The sequence below is a fragment of the Thalassophryne amazonica genome, chromosome 5 (assembly GCF_902500255.1).
Source record: "Thalassophryne amazonica chromosome 5, fThaAma1.1, whole genome shotgun sequence".
Classification (NCBI taxonomy): Eukaryota; Metazoa; Chordata; class Actinopteri; order Batrachoidiformes; family Batrachoididae; genus Thalassophryne; species Thalassophryne amazonica.
This window is the reverse complement of record NC_047107.1, coordinates 90,629,161-90,646,394: the sequence shown is the minus strand read 5'-3', so window position 1 is coordinate 90,646,394 and position 17,234 is coordinate 90,629,161. Positions and strand designations below refer to the sequence as shown.

Sequence of the window (17,234 nt, the reverse complement as noted above, 5' to 3'; positions counted from 1 at the left end):
TACACTTTTAGCATCAAATGGCTCTTCAATGCTGAGCTTCCATCTGTTCATCATCCACACCTCCTATGGAGGCTGATGTAACAGAACAGGTGGAAAGATCGCGGGGAGGGTTCAGGTCAAAACCAGCATGAAGAGGTATATATAGAGTGTGGAAAAAATGTCATCATCACACGGGACGGGGAGGAAAACCTCAGTGTAGTGCATTTGATGAAGGTTTATTTATAGCTTCTGTGCTTTTTATTTAAAAATGAATAAGAAAAAAACGATTTTACATTGGTCAGAGTATTTACTCTTAGTCAGGCTGACTTTGTAATTTCATCGAAATACATTTTTGGAAAGTTTTGTTCATGAGTGGGAGTAAGATGCAGCATGAAATTGCTGGATTCGGACTGTGATCAGAAAACTATTTCACATGGACATAGTATCATAAATACTGAGTAACCACTTATTTGACAAAAAGTCATTCCAGTCTCACCCATGGATTCTCCAGAGACACCAAAAACAGCCAGTCATCCTCTTAGTGTCTTCTTATTGTTGGTCATAAGGGACAGATTGGAAGGAAATACAGTTGACTGTTATTGGCAGTTTAACAAGTGTGATTCAACCCGCAACCTGTATCCCCACAACCCACAGAGACTCTGTGATGAAAACAGGTTCCATTAGGTTTGGGTCATCAGCAACCCCACAAACCTCATAGATGTAATCAGCGGTGGGCACAGTTCCGCTAATCTGCTAACCGCTAATTAGCGAAGCAAACTTTTTCATTAGCAGATTAGCTTTCAACCATCAGTGGACCAATTAACTTCTGCAAAATTTCGTTTGGCTAACTTTCAGTCCTCTAACTTTTTTTTTTTTTTTTTGCTGGTAAAGTGAGTCAATTTAATGTTCAAAAAAGTTTGTAAACCCTAAAATCATACATGTTAGTTCCTGTCTGTTGTGGGTCTGCAACAGTCAGGCCGGCGTTCTGTCGAGATGAGCTCCTGTAGCGTAAAGCGACAGTTAGTGTGTCTGCTTTAAAGACAGTGTGTACATGCGAATCTTTACTTTTCTAAAGTGAAAAGACACTTATTGCTGTGTTTTTATGTAAAGACAAAACATACGTGGGTTTTATTTGGTGGGGAAGCTCAATGCGATGGGTGAGGCATAGATTTTACCAGTTATGTGGAACGCACCACGGGTGAGACGTTCCTGTAACAGTTTATAAATATAATGCTGGGATTTACTGCTTTTGATAAAGACGATGACAGTGTTTGGGGTTTATTTTTATTTAATCATTTTCCATCCAGGGTTTTCATGTATCCCATAATCCCTTGCGCACCAGAGAGTCGCTACAGTCAAAACAACATAGAGAATCCACATGATGACAATTGTAAATGAATATTATACTACAAAAATGTATTTTTTTATGCTTTTCATCAGGTTAATAAGAGACTGCTGCATGACACCCTGAAAACTTGCTAAAACAATTATAACAAAAAATCCGTGTCTGCTACGTTTAATCTGCGTGGAATTTAATAAACGCAAACCGAATTTCAGACATATTATACATACACTCAACAAAAATATAAACGCAACACTTTTGGTTTTGCTCCCATTTTGTATGAGATGAACTCAAAGATCTAAAACTTTTTCCACATACACAATATCACCATTTCCCTCAAATATTGTTCACAAACCAGTCTAAATCTGTGATAGTGAGCACTTCTCCTTTGCTGAGATAATCCATCCCACCTCACAGGTGTGCCATATCAAGATGCTGATTAGACACCATGATTAGTGCACAGGTGTGCCTTAGACTGCCCACAATAAAAGGCCACTCTGAAAGGTGCAGTTTTGTTTTACTGGGGGGGGGGGGATACCAGTCAGTATCTGGTGTGACCACCATTTTCCTCATGCAGTGCAACACATCTCCTTCGCATAGAGTTGATCAGGTTGTCAATTGTGGCCTGTGGAATGTTGGTCCACTCCTCTTCAATGGCAGTGTAATCCAATGTGGCTGCGACTGAGTCAATACTAAAAATTAGCAGTTAGCTGTAACTTCCGGTACATTTTTTTTTAGCAGTTCATCGGTTTAGTGTTATAAAAGCTAACTTTTCAGTTAGCGGATTATTGGTTGTCGAAGCTAACTTTTCGGTTAGCTGTGCCCACCACGGGAGGTAATAAGATGTAACCAGATAGATGGCTATGTTCAGGAGGTGGGGATGGACCAGTTGTCTGCCTGGGTGGCTGACTTGATGTTAGATCTACTTTTTTATTCCTGCTATAAAAATAGATGAAACAAAAGTTTGTTTTATTCTCAACTGGCTTGTTTAGTCAACATTTTTGCCTTGCAGCTACAGTCCCTGGTCAATAGAGGGTGCTGCTTCCTGCAACCCTGAACAAAAAGTCACTCTTCTCCTGACTCTGATTCGCTAATGGGAAAAGTGAAGTTTGGAAAAGATGCCATAAGTCAGACTTCATTAATAATTCACTCACTGTTTGTTGCATTTTGGTATAGCAGCGGTTGGAGAGTGAGAGGAAATAAAAGATGGCTGGAAATTTGAAAATAGGGGAACATGTTGGCCCTTTCTGAATCCATTTCCAGCACCTTCTAATTACTAGCATATATTTCAATCTTGTCAGGAATATTCCTTGGTCTCTGTCTTGTTGCTGATTGGCTTGTTGGGTTCCAATGTACCTGTCGCGGCCGGCTGAAAATCTAATGTTTACTGACACAAATTAGTGCAGAACTCCAAAAGCTCATTAAGACAGAGGGGAGAGACACAGAAACAGTAAAGTGTAGAGTCCCAATCTGTGAGGACTGTGAACGCAGACAGGTGTGTGGAGACAAATGCTGCAGGAATTATTCTCACAAAGCAACAAGCAGCGGTGAGGAAAACGTGATGGCAGATAATTGGAGGCAGACATAAGGAAAAAGGCAACACTGAAGGTCCTTAATGCACAACAGTGAGGTTGATGGCCTGTCAAAGCAGATTTAAATTAGCGTAGGTGTCCTGGAAAAAGTTATTTACTGTTTTCTCTGCAGCTGCTGGTAAATATTACTCATTTAATTGGCTGATTAAGTTTCAGCCAGATGGCAGTTTTATTTTCTGTCTGTTCTAATTAATTGGGAGAGGTGCACTGTAAATGTTGATAGCCTTTGTTAAGTTTCTCGCAAAGTGTATTTCGTCCTCACAGGTGAAGAAATTCTCATTTGAAAGTGCTCCAGTCACAGTCGAATCCCAAACCCATCCGTCAGCCGCCTGTATATGGGGTCAGACCACAGAGCTATATATGAGTACTAGAGTCCGCAATCACAATGCTGCCTAATTACTGCGAATGTTCCTTCATGGAGAGCAAGCCGCCATTTTCATACCAGGCAAAATATGTGAACGTTGTGGATGTGAAATGTTTTTGTGTACATTTTCAATGCGGACGTAAATATGTGAGTGAACACATGGAAAAAAGATTGCAAAATACATGCTTAAAAAACGTTTTTACCTGAATATCAAGCCAGTAAAATTAATTTACATTAAATTATGTAAGGAAAGTATTAAACTTACCCTGACATCCACACATTCCGAAATATTAGTGTTGAAAGTTTACACGGATCCAATCTGTTCCAGCTTCAATCAATTCCTTTGCAGTTGAACATGTCATAATCCAAACAAGGTAAGCCACCTTGGCACTTTCATGAATTTAATCCTAACATTGCCGAGCAAGTCGTAGTGCCAATCTTTTTGTATCCGATGACGTATTTGCTCTCAGAACTTGGCTCATGAAACCAACTCTCATTGGTCCCAGAATAACAGAGAAATTATCTACAGCTGCAGGTTGTCTCGTGCACATTGTGTAGTGGAGAACACATTTGGAAACATCTGAAAGGTAATAACTTCTAACATATATATATATATATATATATATATATATATATATATATATGGATTGGTAAAACATAGTAGAGAAGCTTGAATCTTCGACTGGACTGGGTTGCTTGACGCGAGGACGTTTTGCTTCAAATCGCAGAAGCTTCCTCAGCTAAAATTCTTGCTCTGGTGGTCTGACTTCTGTCTTGACTCTTGTAGAGAAGAATAATCAAGAAGTCACAAAAGCTGGAGTTTTAAACCTAACCAGACCCCGCCTACCGAGACGCAGACTGCTATAGGCTAGTGACTAAACAATAGCTGTAATTAGCACCTATTGTGCTCTAGTTAGCATCCTCCTAATGACAGGGCAGCTGGCCCTCCTAACGATGGGACGGACCCTCTCCTAATGGCTCCCTTGACGACTCTGCTGATGATGTGAATGACTCATTACCATGAACAAAAGACTGAAACTGCTTTGACTCCAGCTTTTGTGACTTCTTGATTATTCTTCTCTACAAAAGTCAAGACAGAAGTCAGACCACCAGAGCAAGAATTTTAGCTGTGGAAGCTTCTGCGATTTGAAGCGAAACGTCCTCGCGTCAAGCAACCCAGTCCAGTCGAAGATTCAAGCTTCTCTACTATGGAAACCACCTGGACAACTGAGAGCCTACACAGAAACATTGGTAAAACAGTTGCATTTTCATTCCTTCTAATGAGTTAGATAATGTATGTGTAAAATTATGTTTATTGTAGATGTAACATTTCCTTAAAATCATTCAGATGTGCTGCTATCTATAATAAACATAATTCTGAGAGCAAATGCGTCATTTGTTACGAGATGATTATTTTAATTCTATATAGCGTAGTGTCAAGTGGGACACAAGCGGGTCACATTGGCATGACAAATTGTGCGGCAGTGCAAATTCATGCAAGCACAGTAAAATCACCAGTGTAAAACTACCACTAACAGTGTTAACACTGGTGATTTTACTGAGTGTGAAGGTGGCTTTAGTGTTGAAAGTTTACACAGATCCATTATGTTCCAGCTTCCAAATTCTGCAGACATAACAAGGCACAATATTGTGGCACACACAATCCAGACTGGGTACAGAGGCCGCATTCATCAGTTTCACATGGTAAATCCATTTTGCATCGTACTGAATTAATTTAGCTTTGAGTAAAATTCCATTCAAGGTGGTTTCTAAATCCTCTGATTGGGTACACAGCCTTCAAAGGTTGCGGATGATCATTCACAAGTTACCTTTTATCCCAGGCACTGCCAGGCAATATGGTATATACATGGTGTACAACTTCATATTCATGCATTGCACAGGTATGACGTTCTGCAAGATACATCAGTTTCTCGCTGAAAAGTCACAGAAAGTAAAAAGACTTTTTAATTTCTGTTTTGGTTAACCATAATAATAACCCAAAAACTTTGGGTTATATTTGTTAAAAGTAGCAAGAATAACCAAAACTACTTACTTATGGAAGGAAATGTTGTCTCCCTTCTTCCACCGGTTGTGGCATTGCCAACATGCGCAGCTTTCCGGCATTTTCCAGCTGTTTCTTGAGAAGAACTATGAGTGTCTGTGCGCACTAGCCGCTGTGTTAGAAAATGGCGACCACGCCTCCTTGTCAGCACTCCTCTCAATGTGACTGTAGACTCTATTACTCATATATGGCTCTATGGGTCAAGTTCAACATTTCTGGCACGGGGTGGTATTTAACTTCACTGTCATGCATCACATCAAACTTTCTTCAAATTGCACAGCTTTTCGTCTTCTGTGACTTTAGGAGCGCATGTATTCCTGCCGATACCACACAAGCCCCTCCCCTCCGGCAGCTTCCACTCAGTGTGGTTCATTTCTGGTGTCATAGTTGGGCTAATTGAACACTGGGTGTGCGGTGATTATTACTAACGACGCTCCACATACATTTGCATCTGCAGAAGCCTCTTCAGTAATCTCCTTCACACAGGAAGCAGCGCATTCAGGAAGTGCACCTCGCGAGCTGCTAATTAAACCCAACTATGCCTGTTTCCCTCCCAGCGCTGCCACATAAAGAACCCTTTAATCACTTCTAACTCAATTTGGAAGCAACTTATTGATGCATGAAAAGGTTTATGATGCATGAAAGAGAAGAAGAGCTTGCATTTTAGATGTTAGCACTCTGTGGTGACAGCGCAGCAAGGCGCCCGCGTTATGAAATGAGCAGCATCGATTTTTGAGGCTGTGTCACAGGCAGCGACAGCGATGATGATGATTATGATGATCGGGATGGTGAAGCTGCGCATTCTAAAGCTGATACTCAAACACCAGAGAAGGTTTTTGTCTCACTCATGTCGCAATCTTTAAAATTCCGTTTCCTCCCGCTGGATCTGGGCTGCCGCTGATTACTCAGTTGGCCTTGGCTCCATGCTCTCTGCTGCAGAACACTTCCCACAACATTCTGCTTCCAAGGCCAAAGCAGCTTACAGCAGGAACGCCGTGAAAAGCAGCAGCAGTGTGCTGTCATTTTCACAGCTGCATGGCCACGCCGGTGTTTGCCAACCCGGACAGTGGGAATACCACCTCAACCGGCAACTTAGCCCCGCGACTGGACAGCAACAACGTCCGAGGCCCAACGTGGTGAATTCACTGAGGCCGCGCGCTGCGTCATTAGAACCGCGCGTCACAAGTACCGCTTCCCCGAGGCCTCGTGCAGCCACCGCGCATCCATCAGCGCGGAAACACCGAGGCCGCGCGGCACCAGCGAAGTGCAGATCCATCCCGGTGACAAACAACGCAGGCTGTTAACATCGGCGATCGACAAGCTGCTCATAAGCCGACCATGGGGCCTAAGAAGGTTCTGACAGCGGAGGAAGGTGACGATATTAAAAAATCTCTGGACTTTTTATCAGAGGAGATTTCTGTTGTGAAGCAGCAACAGAAATCAATCATGGATCTGGTGGAGGAGGTGAAGGCATTACGGCTCCAGAATGCCGAGAAAGACCGGCATCTGGTGCAGCTGGAAAATAGAGTGGCTGAATTGGAGCAGTACACCAGAATCAACGACGTCATCATCACAGGTCTTCACATCAAACCACGGTCCTACGCACGGGCGGTAACAGATGAGAGCGGAGGGGAGCCCAGTGAACAGGAGGTCAGCTCTGTGGAAAAACAGGTTGCTGATTTCCTCCTATCTAAAGGTATAGAAATGGATTTAAATAACATTGAAGCATGCCACCCTCTGCCCCGGAGAAATGACGGTGATAAACGAACCGTCATCATGAGATTCATCAACAGAAAACACAAAACAGCACTGTTAAAACAAGGAAGAAAACTGAAAGGGACAAACGTATTCATCAATGAACATCTCACCAAACGGAATGCCGACATCGCCAGGAAAGCACGCTTCTTGAAGAAACAGGGAAAAATCCAGCACACATGGACTTCAAACTGTAAAATATTCATCAAACTGAACGGATCACCAGAACAAGCAAAAGTCATGGCAATAAGGAACATCGAGGAGCTGGACAAATATGAACAATAGTGTTTCTTAAAGCGAGGATCTGGACAGATATGACCAATAAGGTATGAGGACACAAACACATCACAACACCATGACACAGACCAGAGGAACCTATTCATCTACATCTGGAGACAAGAAGGATATAACTCAAAGGATTGCTGATCATGGAAAAGTAGAACTGAGAACATTTAAATACACAGACCACAATGTACTGGACTTGGAGCACGATATAGACCCGGACAATAATTTCTTCTCAAATATCAATGACAGTTGTTGCTATTATACAGATGAACAGTTTAATCGGATCATTAAAACGGATAACAAATTATCAATAATCCATTTCAACAGCAGAAGTCTATATGCAAACTTTAACAACATTAAAGAATATTTAAGTCAGTTTAAAAAAATATTTAACATAATTGCTATATCAGAAACATGGATCAATGAAGATAAAGGAATGGATTTTGAACTGGATGGATATGAATTTAATTGTGTAAACAGAAAAAATAAGAGTGGAGGAGGAGTGGCTGTGTATGTGGATAAGAACATGGATTATAAAATAGTAGACAATATGACAACTGTGATTGATAACTTATTAGAATGTATAACTATTGAAATATGTGAAGAAAAAAGCAAAAATGTATTAGTCAGCTGTATATATAGAGCACCAGGATCTAGTATTGAAACATTCACTGACTGTATGGGAAAAATGTTCTCAAAAACTAATCAAAAAACTGTGTTCATTTGTGGTGACTTAAATATTGATCTGCTCAATCCAAATAAGCATAAAATAACAGATGAATTTATCAGTATAATGTACAGTATGAGTTTATATCCAAAAATCACCAGGCCAAGCAGAATTACATCCCATAGTGCTACCTTAATTGATAATATATTCAGCAATGATATTGAGAATAACACTGTGAGTGGATTATTAATCAATGACATTAGTGATCATCTACCAGTTTTCATCGTTTATAATAGAAACCATCGGCGGAATCAGCCAGAGGAGAAAATAAAATACAGGCGAGTGCGGACAGAGGAAAACATGAACACACTAAAGAAGGATTTACAGGAGCAAAACTGGGAAAAGGTATACAGTGAAAGTGATGTTGATAGTGCATATGAAACTTTTTTACAAATATTTACATCATTATATGATAAAAATTGTCCAATTAAACAAGACTACAGAAAACAAAAAATCCAAGCTCGACCATGGATGACGAAAGGGTTACGAAATGCATGTAATAAGAAAAATACACTGTATAGAGAATTCATAAAACTAAAGACTAAAGAGGCAGAAAATAGATATAAGAAATACAAAAATAGATTAACTAATATTATACGGGTATGTAGGAAGGAATATTATAGTAACATATTATATAATAACAAAAACAATATTAAAGGAATATGGGATATATTAAATAGCATTATCAAAAATGGTAATAAAAAACAGAGTTACCCTCAGTATTTCATTGATAATAATGTCAAGAAGGAAAATAAGGATGAGGTAGTCAACGGTTTTAATAATTTTTTTGTAAATATTGGACCAAGCTTGGCAGAAAAAATTCCCGATTCCCAACCTGAGGATTGGGATAATAATCTCATAGAAAGAAATCCCTGTTCAATGTTCCTCACAGCAGTGGATGGAAATGAAATTATAGACATTGTGAATAATTGTAAATATAAAACATCTACCGATTTAAATGAAATTGATATGGTGGTGGTAAAACAGGTCATTGAATGGATTGTAGAACCATTAACATACATCTGTAACTTATCATTTCAAACCGGTAAATTTCCCAATCAAATGAAAATAGCTAAGGTTGTGCCGCTGTATAAGACTGGGGATAGACACCACTTCACAAATTATAGACCTGTTTCTTTGCTTCCACAATTTTCCAAATTATTAGAAAAGTTATTCAATAATAGATTAGACAAATTCATAAATAAACATAAATTACTTACTGATAGTCAATATGGATTCAGAGCACATAGTTCAACATCACTTGCATTAATAGAATCAGTTGAGGAGATTACAAACGCCATAGACCACAAATTACATTCAGTTGGAATATTTATAGACCTTAAAAGGCTTTTGATACAATCAATCATGACATATTAATCAGTAAACTTGAACAGTATGGGATTAGGGGGTTGGTGTTGCACTGGGTGAGAAGCTACTTAAGTAACAGAAAACAGTTTGTGAAGTTGGGGGAATATACATCATCATGCTTGGACAATGCTTGTGGCGTCCCACAGGGGTCAGTATTGGGTCCAAAACTGTTTCTAATTTATATAAATGATATTGTCAATGTTTCCAAAATATTAAAATTAGTATTATTTGCAGATGACACAAGCATTTTTTGTTCAGGGGGGGATTTGCAGGAGTTATTGAGGAGGATCAGTATAGAAATGGGAAAATTGAAAATATGGTTTGACAGAAATAAATTATCATTAAACTTAAGTAAAACAAAATGCATGTTATTTGGCTATTGTAATACAGACATACAGGTTCAGTTACAAGTCGAGGGGGTAGATATTGAAAGGGTACATGAAAATAAGTTTCTGGGGGTGATAATAGATGATAAGATAAACTGGAAGACTCATATAAAACATATACAAAGTAAACTGTCAAGAAGCATTTCAGTTCTAAACAAAGCGAAACATATTCTGGACCACAACTCACTCCGCATTCTTTACTGCTCACTGGTTTTACCATATTTACAGTACTGTGCAGAGGTATGGGGTAATACTTATAAAGGTACAACACAATCACTATCAGTAATGCAGAAAAGAGCTATAAGAATTATTCATAATACTGGCTATAGAGATCATACAAATCCACTATTTTTACAATCCAAATTATTAAAATTCACAGACTTGGTTCATTTTCAAACAGTACAAATTGTGTATAAAGCAATAAACAATTTACTTCCAGCAAATATTAAAAATATGTTTTTTAACAGATCAGGGGATTACAGTCTGAGGGGGAAATTTAATTTAAAGCATCAGTGGGCACGAACAACATTAAAAGGTTTCTGTATTTCTGTCTGTGGGGTGAGGATGTGGAACAGATTGGGAGTGGGGCTCAAGCAATGTCCAAGCATGAACCAGTTCAAACAGCGGTACAAAAATATGTTTTTTTCTGGGTATAGGGAGGAGGAAGGGTAATGAGGGTTAGGGTGTTTTTGTTGTTTGCTTCGGCTTGTAAATATATAGTATTTTGTATGTAAGTAGGTATGTGTAGGTGTATATTTATGTTTGTGTATATATACGTGTATATATGTATATGTGTATATATGTGTATGTTGATGTGTATATGTATGTGTGTGTATATATATGTATATATATATATATTGATATCGGTTTAGGTGTGTAGGAATTTATGTGTATATGTGGCAAAGGGTATTACTGGTTGTGGGGAAGAAGGGGTAGGGATAAATAAGCTGATGCTTCACCCTACCCCTTTTCGGACATGTTGGGTACACAGTAGGAACTTTTTTGTTGTTGTCTTTACTGATCTATCTTGTAATTGTTGTTGTATCAAATGTTCGAAATAAACAGTTTTCATTCATTCATTCAATTCACAGTGAAACGCTGCTGCTTGAACTCTGACATATATGTACATCCAGGCAAAATATCATCATGCAAAGAATATGTGTTGCATGTGTATGACCTCATCTGATATGGCATTTTCCCCTCAGATCTTATTTATAACTTTACAGAGCCCGTATGTATGATTGCCATATGATTATTGATTCCCATGCATTACAAATATGTGCACTTTAAAAAAAATGTGAGCACATTTCCGTAAATTATTCCCTTGTCTAGTTAAAGCATTGATTGATTAAATTAATTTTAATTAAAGGTATAGGGCCAGAGGGGCCACTGAGCTTTTTAAGATTTAAGGCATAAAACAGATTTTCTTTGAGGCCACTATAATTTTATTTGTTAGCCTTTAAAAAGGGATTCATAATAGGATATTGCCAATAGAATCAAAACTTGCATTGTCTTGAAAAAATTAATAAAAGTTCCACTGAAGGGTACATTTTTAAAATAACAAATGACCTTGAACTACGTACGGCAGTGACAGTAGAGATCCGTACAGTTTATGATAGCGATGTCATACATCACTTGGGGGCTTCTCCAGACTTGTGTCAGGATTTGGGGTTCTGGGATGTCTTTTGGTGTTTTATTATGCAGTATTTTTGTTCTTATTGTGCTCTGTTTGGTATCTTCCTTGTCTATCATTTTCTGCTTGGGGTTTTCTGTCACTGCTTCTCTTGTCTGTCACTTGGTGCTTCGTGGTGGGCGTTTCCCTCTGCTCTTCCACTCCCTCACACCCGTTTCTCATCACCTGCTCATTACAGCTCGTAAGCCTAACCTTGTTCACTTCCTCTCTGCCAGATTGTTGTTTTTCACCTTCGCTTCCAGCCTTCTTCAGAGTACTTGTTTTTGATTGTCCTGCTGAGTTTTTGAACTTCCTGCCTGCTTCCCCGCCTTTGCCTGATGTTTTTGATACTGTTGCTTATTCTGGATTGCCTACCTGTGTACCAACCTTTGCAAGTATCTCCACGAAAGCCTTTTAAAAATCAAACACTGGTGTCTGTGTCCAGCATTTGTGTCCAATTGCTTCCGGGTTCTGATTCTGATAACTTGCACGAGGAATGATGGGAAGCACACGGTGACAGCCAATCATCTGCTGGCTGGTCTCTCTCTGGCTCCTAATGCAACATGGTGGGAATTGCTCTGAAACGGCTATGTTTCTGTGTAAATCTAACATTTACATAACCTATTATGTAAAAGTTACTGAGAAATAAACCTTTCTAAATCCAAAATTGCTGTTTTTGTAACCAGATAACACCTCCGAATTGATTTACAAGACATCTCACGAACATCGGTGTGCCTGCTATATAAGTGCACGGGTATCACCCACAGTCAAAGATAACTTCCAGTCTTTTCAAAAGCTCATGCATGTGCACGCACACGGACCCCTGCAGACGGCATTAAAAGGTAAATAAAATATTCCTTATGGAACCCCCGCCCCCCAGATAAATATTGTTGCGACCCTGCATTAATGTTTGTGTTATAATGTTTATCTGTTCAGTGTTCTCTATGTTTATTGGCTGTCTGGAACATCGAAGGAGGGAGGGTGTGTAGCTGGAGAGATAGAAAAAAAAAACAGACACTGACCGTGTGGTTGTTGTTCTGAGCTGAGCTGAGCTGTGAACTGTTGCTGGTGTGGTAATGGCCGACAGTAACCATTACTTCATTGCAGAATAAAGAGTCGCTTGCTGAAACGCTTCATCATCTTTTCAGCGTCGTGATGGAAGCTACAATATGTTCTCTTCATTAAAATGAGATGTAATTTTGCATGACGTTTAAAAAATAAACCTACATTATAATGCCTGGATTTCAGTAGAAACTAAATTTTGTTACTTTTGTGAAATTTTGTTGCCCCTTTCGTTTTAAAGAAATTTACAGCATCATTTAATGAAGCCCCTTTCCCACTGTCACATTCCCTGCTTTTAGCAGGGCAGACACAGGATTTATGGAGTCACTCAATGAAAATCAGTTGTGTTTACATTTTCTATACTGTAGACTTTGATTAAGATAAATCATTTTAAAGTAAAGCCAAGCATCACACAGGCATGTTGTTTATGTGCTTTGACCTAGTCCAGCATGCACACTCTTAGGGCCCTGTCCCACTGGCGTTTAGGAGGATTTGCGTATGGATTGCGCACAAAATTGGCCCATATTCACCAGACATCCGCAATATCCGTGTAACATGCCTGTATGAGTCGGCCATCATCCGAACACGCCCGTGATCATCCGCAGAGGCACGCATGTCTGCAGCCAGAATTTTTGAGCTGCTCAAAAACCTGGATGCGGATAATATCCACCTTACATACTCAATTCATACACAATACATACTCACTCTATGCGCTGTATATCTGCCGTTAAGCGCTGATATCCACAACTGACGGGGATTTGCGGCTTGGCAGCGGAGCGGGACAGTGTGTAAAACAGATATATATCGTGCCCATCATGTCCACATCACAAACTAAAATATGTTGTAGCGAATGCATACAAATTGGCCACGAATAAAGCGTTTTTATTACATCTGCTTTGCAGCTGATTTGCGGACAATCTGTGAATGCATAACAAACACGTCACGTAAACCCAAAGTACTATATGTGGCAGAAAGCGACATACCTGCCAGTCAGTGCCGGTCCCGCGGTGTAGATCCACAAAGACATAGCTGCTGCAATCCAGGACTTCTAACTTAACACCAACAAAAGGAAGAGTTGCTGTTTAGCCACAACTCACGCTGAAGTCTGTTTTCTGTGACACTCTCAAAAAAAAAAAGAAAAAACACCGTCTCACACCCCAAGCAGCTTCCCCCCTCCTGCTCCCCAAACTCATGATCAGTTAACCCTCGCATGACAACATGAACATTAACTCTGTGATCAACTTGTCCAAGTCCAGCAATTGCTCCAGAGGCTGTATTGTTGGTGTGAATAGTGATGCCGAAAGGCCCGAGTGAGCTTATTTTATGACCGCAATGTAGATGCTGTGCACACGCAACACATGCGTGATGCATTCATAATACACCCATAATACTGCCGTGATAATCGCAATGCGTCAGATCTGTTTCCTCACTACATGCATTATATAACCGTGATTGTTCATCATATATTCGCTATATATTATTAATATATCCGTAATTCATACTGGGACATTTGTCATTTTTGGCCATTTTTGTTGCGGACGACAACGAACGCCCGTAATTTGTGTACTCATTTCATGCACAATTGATCCTCTCCCCAGTGGGACAGGGCCCTAAACTGCAAACTGGTTTGTGTGCTACATAAGAAACAGACATTAATATTTGCAGCCAAATGGCCTTGGAGGCTCCCCTATGCCTCACCACCCTGCCTTGTCTGCCCAAAGCCTACATGAACCATAGTGTAGACACACCATTTAAGCTCACACTTTATATCAATAAAATATTTCTTTGACAGTGCATTTGAACATTTGCAAAAAACCCCATCACCATTCCATAATAACCAACATATAAAGAGAGTGCAAATTGTGTAGTAACTACAAATCCAAAGTACTTCAAAAATGTGCACAGTAACTAAATCAAACATACTTTAAAAATGTTATTAAAAACAAGTTATTAACAAAACTAATATTTAAATGTGAACAGGTATAAGTTGTAAACTTATGGGGGGAGGAGATGTGTTTGAGATTGTGTTTGTATGTCTACATGAGTCCTTGGGTGTTATGCTCATAAGAGTCCAGCAGAGGGCAATGGGAAACCAATGACATTGTCTGAGCATGGTTTAGTAGATTACTTTTTGGAAAACTCAGTTCAGGAGTGGACATTAATCATTTATGAAGATGCAGTACTGTTAATATAACACAGCCAGTCAGGTAGCTAACATAAGCATTATATTTTGTTGACACATTTCTTAGAAACAGAACAAAAAATACTGTAAAATGTTAAATATTGGAAATGAAACTTCCTCTTGTAATATGAATTAATATAAGCTTTATTTCGATTCACGGGGGGGGGGGGGGTGCTCAACCTGTATCATGGCTTCAGCTTCTTGGCCTTATCGGGCCCGGCTCAGTAAACTTTGGCCATCTTCAGCTTGTCTTTTTGCTCTTGACAACACCAATGTTCCAGTTTAATTTCCCTCTTTTTTTTTTTTATCAATTTGTTGTTGTTAAGTATGTGTAGAATTTACAGAAACACACTTATATTCCAGAGTCACAGTCAAGTTCATGCAGAAGTGACAATGCCTGGATTCAGGCTAATACCGTATCAGTTTTTAACAAGCTGTGCATGTCTCTTATTCTTCCATCCAATAAAATATGAAATAATGTATCACTGAGGGAATGATATGGTAAAATGTGCTGAGGTTATTAAGCTAAAATAAGGTAATGATTAATAAAATGTGTGCATCTTAATAAACCTTGACATAGAATTAGTAAGAGGTTGCGGTATCATTTATTTTAAACTGTGTGTGGTGTGAAGCGTTGGTAGTCTTCTTGAGCGTTCCCTCGTGCAGGTTCTCTGCTCCCTCTCAGGATGAACTCCGTGTTTCCTGTGATGAGCAGCAGCTCTATAACAGTCCATCTCCATCCAAGTGCCAGCCCACTGATTTCAGTTGATTTTCATAGTCGTATTACAGAGATAAAATGAATCAAAAGGAATACTCACAAAATTCAGCAGTTTTCCTAAGTTAAATGAAACCTTTAGGTTGTGATTCACCAAGTAAGAAATTAGTTTTTAATGGGTCAACTTTTGATGGATTTTACAATTTTCATTTAAAAAACTCTGCAGGGGATACTTCCTCCCCCTCCCTTTTCTAGCTGTTTTTCTAGCTGTCTGTCTGTTGGTTGGTGTCTGTCCATCCGTTATACAAGAATATGGTTTGTGATGTGTGTTCTTCATTTGCCTGTCAATAAAATACAAACTCAGGTAATTTATTAAACCCAAGCAACAAATCTTGTCATTTTAATAAAAATCTGATTACTTTGTGGACTTAAAGTTCAATGTGGGGTTACAACAACAAGAAAAAAACATTGAGTCTTGTTAATAATTTGCTCCAAAACATTCCATTTAAAAGGTTAATTGTATAGTCATATGAGATGCTTATTTTCTTTTGTATTTAATACTTAGCACAGTTCAACATATGTTATTTGAAATTTAGATGTTTATTTGTGATTTTTGTAGCATCTCTCTTTTATGAAATTTTGTGTCTAAGCCTGTTGCTCGTACTGTCTGCACCCATCCAGTCTTGAAAAAAGAAAAGAATAGACATTAGTCATTTATTGGTGCTTTTCTAAACAACCAAGAGCACTTTACAGCACATCATAAAAGACATAAATTTAAGTGTTAAGACCAAACATTAACGTCATTTGGAGGAGTATAGACAAAATATGGTGAATTTAACCCCTTAACGCCTATCGTCGCATATATGCTACAGTATTTGACTCAAATATGCAACTCACCAAATTGACCAGTATGCCTGTTGTCACAAATTTGCAACATACCATTATTATTATTATAACATTATAACATAAAGTCATTACCAAAATACCAAAATTACTATTTCTTTTTTGTGCAAAAGTGAAATTAATAATCTCAACATTATTTACCATCTAATTAAAGGCAAAAATGCACACAAAACATTTTTTTTTATATACAGCTATATAAATTCAGGCGTTAAGGGGTTAAGTTGGATGAGCAGCTCTAAACAGATGTGTAATCACCTTGTAAAAGTGGTGAGTTTGCTATTTTTATGTATTCCACTATTGTGGCAATGATCTTTAATTTAATTGATATCATGTTGTAGTATCATGTTGTAGGAACTTGTTTTCAGTGTAAGTGTAAAAGGCAGAATAAGTGAAGTTGCTATCTCCCTACCGCTACCTTTGACTCTTCTGGTGAAAGGTCAGTCGGGAATAGATCGGTGCTAGTGTAATGTGTATACACACTGACAATGTTTTACAGCCTTCAGATCTGTGGCATATTAAAATATCATTGTGAAAATATCAAAGGTTGGGTGTCTGTGCTTCCATTCTTAGGAAATTTAGTGTGAACTAGTTAAGCACACATGGTGTTCACTGTTTCTGGGAAAGATGAATGCCGATGTTTGTTTATGTTTGTGACGAGGATCGAAACCACCTGTATTATCATTGTATTTCATCTATTATTCCATGAAATGAACCAGTAATATGTTATAGAAGCTTATTAGAACTGTTTTCTTGAGGTTCCTATTGTTGATTGACGTAAATATGACATTCTAATCCAATTACATTTTTTCCGCAAATCTGATTGGTTAATAATGTGAGATT

The 17,234-nt window shown here is 38.7% G+C and overlaps 1 protein-coding gene and 1 long non-coding RNA gene across 2 annotated transcripts in view; one reads left to right on the top strand and one right to left on the bottom strand.

The window, feature by feature from the left end:
• srrm4 (serine/arginine repetitive matrix 4) overlaps nt 1-17,234 on the top strand; it is a 227,973-nt gene that overhangs the window by 104,054 nt on the left and 106,685 nt on the right. The window lies entirely within an intron of this gene.
• On the bottom strand, nt 9,637-12,240 carry LOC117510939. Its single transcript, XR_004560848.1, has 3 exons — nt 12,154-12,240; nt 11,038-11,042; nt 9,637-9,647 (listed from the first exon to the last, which is right to left on the bottom strand). It is a non-coding gene; the product is annotated as an uncharacterized LOC117510939 (long non-coding RNA).